The 12,170-nt window shown below is 42.9% G+C and overlaps 1 pseudogene across 1 annotated transcript; it reads left to right on the forward strand.

Moving 5' to 3' along the window:
* The first annotated feature begins 372 nt into the window (after nt 1-372).
* LOC311146721 (COP9 signalosome complex subunit 7b-like) lies at nt 373-6,261 on the forward strand (annotated as a pseudogene). Its single transcript has 7 exons — nt 373-492; nt 643-822; nt 1,028-1,103; nt 3,093-3,181; nt 3,391-3,593; nt 3,852-3,957; nt 6,088-6,261. The product of its transcript is annotated as a COP9 signalosome complex subunit 7b-like (transcript).
* Nucleotides 6,262-12,170: the final 5,909 nt, after the last annotated feature.

The raw sequence follows: 12,170 nt of genomic DNA on the forward strand, positions 1-12,170 counted from the left end.
TCCCATGGCAAATTGCAGAAAATGTACTTAGAAACTCTCCACCATCAAGAAGGGGACCACTAAAATGTTTTGTCTGTGAGGTGCTTAGGGCCCCTTTAAGGCTAGGACCGGCCCTGATTTAAGTGCCTGAACTTGACCAATATGTTTTTCTGAAAGTCCGTTTCTGATAGAATAAAAAAAAATACTTTCCTTAGAAAAGTTATGAGGTCCAAAAGGCACCACATTGTAGGAATGCCCAGTTGGTCGGCCAGCGGCGCAAGTGGCTACACTTCAGGCTGAGGAGTACATTTCACTCACCCCCATGACCATAGACTGCTTACAGAGTAAGGAAACCAACATGTAATTTTGTAATTTTTGTGAAATATCCCTTTAATGTCTCCTGTAAAAGCATGTGAATTTGCCTAAACACGCCCACACATCTTTCTCCTGAAAAAAATGTGCCATTAAGTCAAGCAGCTCGAAAAAATATTTGACAAGATAAACGAAAACAATGTGAGTACTTACAATAGCTAACTTCGGTAACTGTCTGTGAGCAAACTAAACTTGCTAGTCAACTTTATTGCCTTGCTGTGGCTTAATATAAGCCCGTTTGCTAGATGGCTAAAATGACATTGCTAACGTTAGCTAGCTAGCTCTGGCTAGCTCCACTCAGTTTTTCCTCAGATGTCTGGAGAGCCGAAACACATCAACCAGCTCGAGCCGTTCATGTTGCTGGCCAAAAATGCTAAAGGACCCGCTTTGATTGCCCTCATAAACCAATTACTGGAAGCTCCGGGGGTGTATGTCTTTGGCGAATTCCTAGAACTCCCCTGCATTCAAGAGGTAGCTAGCTAACTCGCTTTTTTGGTGTTACTTTTTCTAACTGTAGTGGAGTGACTTGTGCATGAATGTGGGGTGCATTCATTTTTCACTCAAATGTAATGGCTAACCCCACAACACCAGATGTCACTGTTTTCAAGCCATCTGTAGGCTATGTGATAGCGTACAATGTTGTCAATTTGTCCTCACTCACTGCTCTCTCTTGTAGCTGTCAAAAGGTCCCAATGAAGGCTACTGTCAACTGCTCAACATGTTTGCCTATGGCACATACCATGATTATAAAGGTAGTTGATCCTTTTCATGTTTTTTTCTGCTTGTGTGTTATTCATGTTACACGGTAATGGTACTACAGCAGGGTTCTTCAATTCTGGTCCTCGAGGGCCGAAACACTTCTGTTTTTTATTTCTACCTGGTAGTTAATTGCACTCACCTGGTGTCCTAGGTCTGAATTAGCCCCTGATTAGAAGGAGAGGATGAAAAACAGAGGTGTTTCGGCCCTCCAGGACCGGAATTGAAGAACCCTGTACTACAGTATCTATCCACAGGTTGATTTACATTTTAGTCATTTAGAAGACACTTATCCAGAGCGACTTACAATTAGATAGTGCATTCATCCTAAAATCCTTAAAGCTGCAATATGTAACTTTTTGCGCAACCGACCAAATTCACATAGAAATGGGTTGAATAGTCTATAGATCTGTCATTCTCATTGAAAGCACATCTAAGAAGCGGGAGATATGTACAATGTGCACTATTTCTATGCTTCCCGTTCGTTTTTGCATCTTTTTACTTTCTGTTTTGTGTGCCAGCTTTAAACAGCTGAAAATAAATAAAATATTTTTGGTTATGAAAAATATATTTCACAGCAGTTTAGATGGTACAATTATTATCTACACCAGGGGTCTCCAACCTTTTCTAGCATGAGAGCTACTTTTTAAGATACACATTTTATTTAACTACAAAAAAATATTATAGCTTTCAAATAAACACATTCTTCTCCTCTCCTCTCACCTGCAACTCTTCCCCAGGTCCTTAGTGTACAAGAGAAAGTAGTGTACAATGTTTTCTGTTTTATATTTTACCAAACTATGTTTTCTCAGGGGGAAAAATCCTGGTTTGAGAATGTTTTTTCACTCAATTACAATTGTTCATAGAGAAATGAAATTGGATGTTCTGAGTACATGTTAATGGTTAAATCACATCAGTAGACATAATTTTTTTAGGGTCTGGTAGAAAACGAATTTTTGTTGTGTAATTCCCCTTTAGTTGTGCATCTTTCCTTTAATTATGCATCTAGCGAGCGAGGAATGTGACAGCTAATGTGGGGGTCTAGCGATGGTTCTGTACTGCTGTTGCTAATTTCACAGCAAAGTTTGCAATAACAAATAATAGATACAAATTATATACTTATTCATGATATACTTCTGCCAGGTAAGCCTTCTCAGTTAACATTTAATTGACAAGGTTTTGGGGAAAGTATTTCTGTCAACCCACAAGATGGTTATCACATCAACTGGCTACACACAGGAGTGATCTAAAAACGCATGCACCACACAGACAGACGGGCAATATTGCTGGAAATTATTTGGCAGATAATGTGTTAGGTTTGTTTTTTTTGCGCCAATAGTGGCTAACCAGGGGTGGTATAATGTCAATGTTGCGTTGATTAGATGTTATCTGTGAGCTTGCGGTATCTGATACTTGTCCACTTGCATGTACTTTAAGAATTGTTTGGCGATTTACTCATGTGTGGGCTACGAGCTACTGGTGGGCTACGAGCTACTGGTGGGCTACGAGCTACTGGTGGGCTACGAGCTACTGGTGGGCTACGAGCTACTGGTGGGCTATGAGCTACTGGTAGCTTGCGATCAACCTGTTGGAGACCCCTGTTCTACACTATACTTGCTTGTTTTATCACATAAACGTAAATTATGCAAACTATTAGAATTTTAGCAAGCAGGAAATTGCAGAGCGATTTCTGCATAGTGCATCTTTTAAGTCTATTGAAAAATTAAAACATCTCCAAAATCCATCAGTTTAACCTAGTTGACAGTCTTTTTATTTTACTTTTTTTTCATTTTTGAATGTGGTATTCAATGTGTTTCTATGGGCTATAGTAGTAAATGCCAAATTCAATATTTATCAAATGTTTTAAATATTTGTTTATTTTATACCTAAAGGGGTCCTAAAAATCACATTTGTAGCGAATACATCTTCCCTCAATAAGCATGCTAGGAAAATACAATTTTTTTTGGTCCTATTTGTCGTTTCAGCATTCAAGGATACTCTACCCCCCTTGACTGAGACCCAGAAGAACAAGCTAAGGCATCTGACCATTGTCAACCTGGCTGCAAACACGCAGGTTCGTACAGGACTGTCTACTGCAACAGACCCGAAGCAGCCCTAAATATTGATTGTGTATTGTGGTGCAGACAGTTTGAGCAAAGAAACAGAGAGCAGTAGGCTTTCTTCCTATTCATGGTATTCATTATTGGTCCAGCACCAGTTTGCAAATGTGTAATGTGCAGCATCACTCTCACACACTTCTGTTTATTATTATGGTGACTGCAGGTGATCCCGTACTCAACGCTGCTGAAGGACCTGGAGGTGGGCAGTGTGCGTGAGCTTGAGGACCTGGTGATTGAGGCTGTGTATGCTGACGTGATCCGGGGGAAGCTGGACCAGTGCAGGCAGCAACTGGAGGTGGACGCCTGCATCGGCCGGGACATCCGCTCCCAGGGCATGGGCCGCATCTCCAGCATACTGGCACATTGGTGAGGATGGGGGGGGGGGGGGGGGGTCTACATATACAAGAGTTCTGCATATTCACGTTTGAGATTGTAGACCCGGTTATGAGCTATTGAGTTTTTTTTAACTTTTCTTACAGAAGCCATGTTAGAATGTTATTGTCTGTGTCTGATGAATCATTAATCATTGTATCATTAGTCCTGCTTTTCTACTATATGTTATATGCCCGTTTCTCTGTCCACATATAGATTCTGCTGATCTATCTCTTGTATGTGTGTCCACAGGTGCAGTGGCTGTGAGAGCATCTCTGCTTCCATAGAGGAGGAGGTGGGCAGGGTGAGCCAGTGCAGAGAGAGCCACCTCAAAACTCTGCAGCATATCGAGGCCGAGGTGAGAGAAACATTCAGAGAGGGGTGAGGTGGGTTGTAAGAAAGAATAAGGGCTCAAATTTCAAGTGTGCTCTGTGGTACTTTTTAGTGTTGTCTCCTTCTCTTTTCTGTTCTCTCTCTCTCTCTCTCTCTTTCATTTATTCTATTCTATTCTTTTCAAGGGCTTCATTGGCATGGGAAACATATTAACATTGCCAAAGCAAGTGAAGTAGTTGGTAAACAAAAGTGAAATAAACAATCAATATTAACAGTAAACATTACCCTAAGAAGTTCCAAAAGAATAAAGACATTTCAGATGTCATATTATGTATATATACAGTGTTGTAACAATGTGCAAGTAGTTAAAGTACAAATGGGAAAATAAATAAACATAAATGTGGGTTGTATTTACAATGGTGTTTGTTCTTCACTGGTTGCCCTTTTCTTGTGGCAACAGGTCACGAATCTTGCTGCTGTGATGGCACACTGTGGTATTTCACCCAGTAGATGTGGGAGTTTATCAAAATTGGGCTTGTTTTCAAATTCTTTGTGGATCTGTGTAATCTGAGGGAAATATGTGTCTCTAATATGGTCATACATTTGGCAGGAGGTTAGGAAGTGCAGCTCAGTTTCCACTTCATTTTGTGGGCAATGTGCACATAGCCTGTCTTCTCTTGAGAGCCAGGTCTGCCTAGAACGGCCTTTCTCAATAGCAAGGATATGCTCACTGAGTCTGTACATAGTCAAAGCTTTCCTTAAGTTTGGGTCAGTCACAGTGGTCAGGTATTCTGCCACTGTGTACAAATAGCATTCTAGTTTGCTCTGTTTTTTTGTTAATTCTTTCCAAAGGGTCAAGTAATTCTCTTTTTGATTTCTCATGATTTGGTTGGGTCTAAATGTGTTGTTGTCCTGGGGCTCTTTGGGTCTGTTTTGTGAACAGAGCCCCAGGACCAGCTTACTTAGGGGACTCTTCTCCAAGTTCATCTCTCTGCAGGTGATTGCTTTGTTATGGAAGGTTTGGGAATCACTTCCTTTTAAGTGGTTATAGAATTTAACAGCTCTTTTCTGGATTTTGATAATTAGCGGGTATCGGCCTAATTCTGCTCTGCATGCATTATTTGGTGTTTTTCGTTGTACACAAGGGATATTTTTTGCAGAATTCTGCGTGCAGAGTCTCAATTTGGTGTTTGTCCCATTTTGTGAATTCTTGGTTGGTAAGCAGACCCCAGACCTCACAACCATAAAGGGCAATGGGTTCTATAACTGATTCAAGTATTTGTAGCCAGATCCTAATTGGTATGTCGAATTTTATGTTCCTTTTGATGGCATAGAAGGCCCTTCTTGCCTTGTCTCTCAGATCGTTCACAGCTTTGTGGAAGTTACCTGTGGCGCTGATGTTTAGGCCGAGGTATGTATCGTTTCTTGTGTGCTCAAGGGCAACGTTGTCTAGATTGAATTTGTATTTGTGGTCCTGGCAACTGGACCTTTTTTGGAACACCATTATTTTTGTCTTACTGAGATTTACTGTCAGGGCCCAGGTCTGACAGAATCTGTGCAGAAGATCTAGGTGCTGCTGTAGGCCCTCCTTGGTTGGTGAAAGATGCACCAGATCATCAGCAAACAGTAGACATTTCACTTCAGATTCTAGTAGGATGAGCTCTTTCTTTCTTTTCTCTTTCTTTCTTTCTTTCTTTCTTTCTTTTCTTTTCTTTTCCTCTTTCTATTTGTTTTTCTTTTTCTATAATTTTCTATAATTTTCTTTTATTTCTCCCCCCCCCCCCCCCCCCCAATTTAAGGGGCTTTATTGGCATGGGAAACATATGTTTACATTGCCAAAGCAAGTGAAATAGATAATACTAAAAAATGAACAGTAAACAGTACACTCACACATTTCCAAAAGAATAAAGACATTTCAAATGTCAAATGATGTCTATATACAGTGTTGTAACGATGTGCAAAAAATAAATATGGTTGCCCTTTTCTTGTGGCTACAGGTCACAAATCTTGCTGCTGTGATTGTACACTGGTATTTCACCCAATAGATATTGGAGTTGATCAACATTTTATTTGTTTTTTAATTCTTTGTGGGTCTGTGTAATCTGAGGGAAATATGTGTCTCTAAAATGCTCTCTCCCTCTCCTGTCTCGGTCAGGTGGGTAACATCCGCAGGATGATGTCAGCGACCCCGTCTACGTCCACTCAGGACATGGACCCTCTGGGGGAGCAGGAGAGGGAAGGGGCCTTGGCTGGCTCCGGGGCCGAGCGCAGGCAGACCCCCCTACAGATGATCTCCAAGGCCAAGAGCCTCAACAACCAGAGACACTGACCACTGCAGCCAGAGATGGGCATGTACTGTTTTAAGAAAGGCTGCTCAATAGTCTAAAGGGGCTTCCACTCCTTGTCTCCTTCCCTCAGTCTGGACTGCCTTTAAACAAGGAGAGTAAGACACTTTTGAGATTTATCCCATGGGTTTGTGGCCTAGACTAGGAATCTTTAGTTATTGCACTATCCTTCCCCCAGTTTATAAAAAGGAAAAGTAAAAGGTTCATGTTTCTAATTTGTCTTTAAAAAAAAAATTGGGATAAAGAGAGATTGTATTTCCTGTTAAATGTGCAGATTTTGTCATTTTATTTCCTAATAACAAATATTAAAAGCTATGTTTTCAGATTTTGAACTAAACTTCATTATCACAAATGCAACATCACTTGAATAAGCAAACCACTTTCATCAGCATACTGCTATGTAGTTTTGAAAATGTTGCTGATCTTACCCGTTTTATCTTCCATCTAAATATGTGATTTATTCAAATGGGAACATTTTCTGGTTAAGTTTAAGCATTTAGCATTCGACTAAATGTTCAGTAGTTATCAAGATAATTAACAAGATATTTCTCAATGATCCGCTCCAGCCCTGCAGAGACGAGATGTTTTTGCCCTAATATTGTCTGGGGGCTGAAGTGTATGTTTTTAGGTATGTCTGTCTGTGCGGCCATGTTGGGAACCCCTTCTCTCCCCTGCCCAGCCCTGCGTACCCCACTGACCTAGTTTTCAATTGTTTTCTGCCTAAGACAATGGGAGAAAATGGTTTCATAACCATACACAATACCTGGGTGTTATTCAACACGATTGTTGTTAAGGTTCTCATTGTGGCGTGATTGTGTGTGGAGCGTTGTGTGCTTTCTTTATGTAACCAACTCATGCAGCCCCCCAGCGAGGAGTTACAGTACCCAAAGCCCCTCCAACACACACACACACACACACACACTTTGTCCTCACCCTGGGGTCTCAAAGTAATTCTTATAGAGAGATCTCAAACGTCCCCGTTGACAGCCTTTACAAAACCTTTGCTCTCTCACGCCACTTACTAACTCATTCACATTGTTGCTCTTTTTTCCAAACTCCAGCATGCATTGTTTAGCAGAAAGGTTATTAGACCCTCGCCCACTGTAGTGTCTTTGTAGGGCTTGTGTGTGTTATGTCAGCACCATGTGTAACCTCAGGTGACCCCCAGGGCAGGAACCACCACACACACACACATACAGACCCCAAACCCAATTCTCCAAATATTGTGTTTCTTGTCTCAATGGAGATATGGACTGGCAAAAGCAAATCCTGTCTAGGCTTCTGCAATGCACTTCTTGTGGCAGTGAGATGTACCTTTTGTGACCATTTGAGACCACTGCTGGACTGGCCAGCTAGAGGGGATGGCCCTTGATGTGTGGCTGTGGCTGTGGCTCTGGTAAGTGCGCCTCCAAAACCTTTCCATACGATGCAATGTCAGTCATGCCATGCTTTTAACAGTACAGTAATGCACTTTCAAGTTAAGCTTTCTATGGATTTGTGTGTTGAATTTTAAGCGTGTGGCTTTGGCTTGATTCAATGTTCTCTGATGTCCTTCAGGTCCAGAGCAGCAGATGTGCTGTCACAGCAAGAAGAGGTGAGATGCCTGAAAACCACTTGTTTGTCTGTCCTCACTCATTTTCCATTTAGTATCTCTCACTTTCCCTTCTAAGACTGCTGTCCTCTCCCTTCTGCAACCGTGTTTGTTGGTTTAGCTCTGTGGTCAGCATCACTGACACTGGTAAAAGAGGAGTAATACTGAGCGATAGACTGGCAAAGAGAAAGGAGGGGAGAGGGAGAGGAGGAGAATGCTACAGTACAGTATGCCCACTCTGGCTCGTCGAGGGATGGATGGAAGGAGCGAGTGAGTGGAGGCCAGATTAATCAAAGAACATCAAAGGGGGATGGAGGGATAGGATGAAAGAGTGCCGCCCGTTTGTCCCATGCCATCCCGCTCTGCCTGAGCTGGCTTACAGATCTCAGGGCCATTGTGCCGCTCGGGTGCATGGAGGGGGCTGGGACACCACACACACACACTACAGTACCAACACAACACTGCAAACTCATAAACAACACAGAGACTCACACCACACCAGGGCTGCTAATTAGCAGGGACCTCATGATACGATATTATCACGATACTTAGGTGCCAATACTATATTTATTGCAATTCTCACGATTCTATTTGATATTGCGATTTGATGTTCCAAACATATTGCTCACTATGTCTGCTGCAGAGAGGGAGACGAGATAAAATAGTTTTGATCAGTCATGGAAATAACAAATCGATACTTGGAGTCAAAGTATCAATATAATATCGTCCAAAATATTGCGATTTCACCCCCCCCCCCCCCCCCCACTACACACACACAAAAAGTGCTCAGAGAGCGGAACATAGCGCTTTCCCTCTTACACTCTCTCTCCTTTTTTGCTCTCTTTCCATCCCCCAATGTCTGTGTCTCTCTCACACACCCGTTCTCTCTGTTATGCCGCAACTTCAAAGCACGGCCCTCTGATGTTGGCAAAGTCGGCCACTCACTCAAACTGCGGCACAGCCACTCATACACACACACACAGGCACACACACCCACATGGTCACACACCCTTCACACATAGACTATATACAAATTAGTGGATTCGGCTATTTCAGCCACACCCGTTGCTGACAGGTGTATAAAATCGAGGACACAGCCATGCAATCTCCATAGACAAACATTGGCAGTAGAATGGCCTTACTGAAGAGCTCAGTGACTTTCAACGTGGCACTGTCATAGGATGCCACCTTTCCAACAAGTCAAATTTCTGCCCTGCTAGAGCGGCCCCGGTCAACTGTAAGGGCTGTTTTTGTGAAGTGGAAACGTCTAGGAGCAACGACGGCTCAGCCGCGAAGTGGTAGGCCACACAAGCTCACATAACAGGACCGCTGAAGCTGGTAGCGCATAAAAATCGTCTGTCCTCTGTTACAACACTCACTACTGAGTTCCAAACTGCCTCTGGAAGCAACGTCCGCACAAGAACTGTTCGTCCGGAGCTTCTTGAAATGGGTTTCCATGGCCGAGCAGCCGCGCGCAAGCCTAAGATCACCATACGCAATGCCAGTCGTCAGCTGGAGTGGTGTAAAGCTCGCCGCCATTGGACTCTGGAGCAGTGGAAAAGCGTTCTCTGGCGTGATGAATCACACTTCACCATCTGGCAGTCGGACGGACAAATCTGAGTTTGGCGGATGCCAGGAGAACGCTACCTGCCCGATTACATAGTGCCAACTGTAAAGTTTGGTGGAGGAAGAATAATGGTCTGGGGCTGTTTTTCATGGTTCGGGCTAGGCCCCTTAGTTCCAGTGAAGGGAAATCTGAACGCTACAGCATACAATGATATTCTAGATGATTCCAACTTTGTGGCAACAGTTTGGGGAAGGCCCTTTCCTGTTTCATCATGACAATGCCCCTGTGCACAAAGCGAGGTCCATACAGAAATGGTTTGTCAAGATCTGTGTGGAAGAACTTAACTGGCCTGCAAAGAGCCCTGACTTCAACCCCATCGAACACCTTTTGGAATTAATTGGAACACCGACTGCGAGCCAGGCCTAATCGCACAACATCAGTGCCGACCTCACTAATGCTCTTGTGGCTGAATGGAAGCAAGTCCCTGCAGCAATGTTCCAGCATCTAGTGGAAAGACTTCCCAGAAGAGTGGAGGCTGGTATAGCAGCAAAGGGGAACCAACTCCATATTAATGCCCATGATTTTGGAATGAGATGTTTGATGAGCAGGTGTCCAGATACAGTGCATTCGGAAAGTATTCAGACCCCTTGACTTTTTCCACATTTTGTTACATTACAGCCTTATTCTAAAATTGATTTAAAAAATAATAATAATCTCTGCAATCTACACACAATACCCCATAATGACAAAGCAAAAACACGTTTTTAGAAATTTTGCTCAAATATTACATTTACATAAGTATTCAGACCCTTTACTCAGTACTTTGTTGAAGCACCTTTGTCAGTGATTACAGCCTCGGGTCTTCTTGGGTATGACGCTACAAGCTTGGCACACCTGTATTTGGGGAGTTTCTCCTATTCTTCTCTGCAGATCCTCTCAAGCTCTGTCAGGTTAGATGGGGAGCGTCACTGCACAGCTTTTTTCAGGTCTCTCCAGAGATGTTAGATCGGGTTCAAGTTCAGGCCTTTTGGCAAACTCCAAGCGGGCTGTCGTGCCTTTTACTGAGGAGTGGCTTCTGCAGATGGTGGAGTACTGCAGAGATGGTTGTCCTTCTGGAAGGTTGTCCCATCTCCACAGAGGAACTCTGGAGCTCTGTCAGAGTGACCATCGGGTTCTTGGACACCTCCCTGACCAAGGCCCTTCTCCCCCGATTGCTGCCAGCTCTAGGAAGAGTCTTGGTGGTTCCAAACTTCTTCCATTTAAGAATGGAGGCCACTGGGTTCTTGGAGACCTTCAATGCTGCAGAAATGTTTTGGTACTCTTCCCCAGAACTGTGCCTCAACACAATCCTGTCTCGGAGCTCTACGGACAATTCTTCGAAAACAAAACTGTTTTCATTTTGTCATTATGGAGTATTGTGTGTAGATTGAGGAAGAACATTAATTTAAGCCATTTTAGAATAAGGCAGTAACATAACAAACTGGAAAAAGGGAAGGGGTCTGAATACTTTCCGAATGCACTGTATTTGTGGTCATGTAGTGTATGTTGTTGGCAGTGTGAACCCTGCCGTCAGCATTGGCCTGTGGGGAGGGTTGCAGCGACACCCTTTGATGCTGTCCTGCTAGGAGCCGTGCAGCGTTTCATCGTTCAGCAACTCACTTGGCTTAAAGATTACTCCAATTTGCGTCCCTTCTTTGGCTTACCGGCGCTTTGCATCTAGACCTCGATTTATGTGGGTGGCTAGATAGTGTGTGACCATAGACCACGTTCTCGCCACTAACAGTCTGTGAATGGGGGTACAGAACATTGTGTCTGTGTCAGTGGTGTGGTCTTCTGTGGTCGGCGTTAGTGCCACGTTTTGATGTCGGTTTTACGTCTCAAGAACCTGTGTGATGGGTGTCTGAAGAACCGGCGCAAAGTTTTACTTGTGATTTTCAGAGAAAATTAAACTTGGAAGTAACTTTGTTTAGAATCAAGGTCTGTGTCCTACTCTTGACCTTTTATTTGACTTATTTGTAAAACCTTATAGATTGGGCTAGGAGTCTTTCCTGGCCATGTGACCTGCGCAGGAAAAGCCCCTGGTCCTTATATTACAATATGCGTTAGTTCCACTAGAAAATAGCAGGTGCAAACATGTCTAGTACAAATTAAGTCAATCTGGCCCGACGAGACGCTATTCTTTCTTTTTCCAGATATCCATTTCACCTTTGCATAGTGTATCTAATTTGTATTGTGGTTCATAACAGCTTAGCACTACAGTGGAAACACAAGTCTACATAAGTTGCCTGTATTGGGGGGTAGCATATATTCCCAGGACCACATTTTGCCCTGAAGTTTAACACTTTGGGATCAATTTAAACCCACATTGCATTCAAAATGAAGATGCATACATATGCACCTTTTCCTGTTCCCAAATAGAATAGCAGAACAGATCACAGTACAGTAGAAATATCCGTGAACTGCCCTTACAGATATTGGCCTACTAGTTTTTAGAATAAGGTGTGTGTGTGTGTGTGTGCGCGCAGGTAGTATTTATGTTAATAACAAAGATAAAGTACAAGATTTGATTTGATTAAAATCTGGTCTTACTTACATACCGACAACACATCAAAGAAGAATCTTCATAACAATCAATGCTGTTTTGGCTACTCATGCTGGAGCTGCAATGGATAGACATACAGCAAAAAGTTACTAATATAAGTTTGCTAATATAAGTCACAACTTATGATGACCAC

The sequence above is a fragment of the Coregonus lavaretus genome, assembly GCF_964263955.1.
Source record: "Coregonus lavaretus genome assembly, chromosome: 19".
Classification (NCBI taxonomy): Eukaryota; Metazoa; Chordata; class Actinopteri; order Salmoniformes; family Salmonidae; genus Coregonus; species Coregonus lavaretus.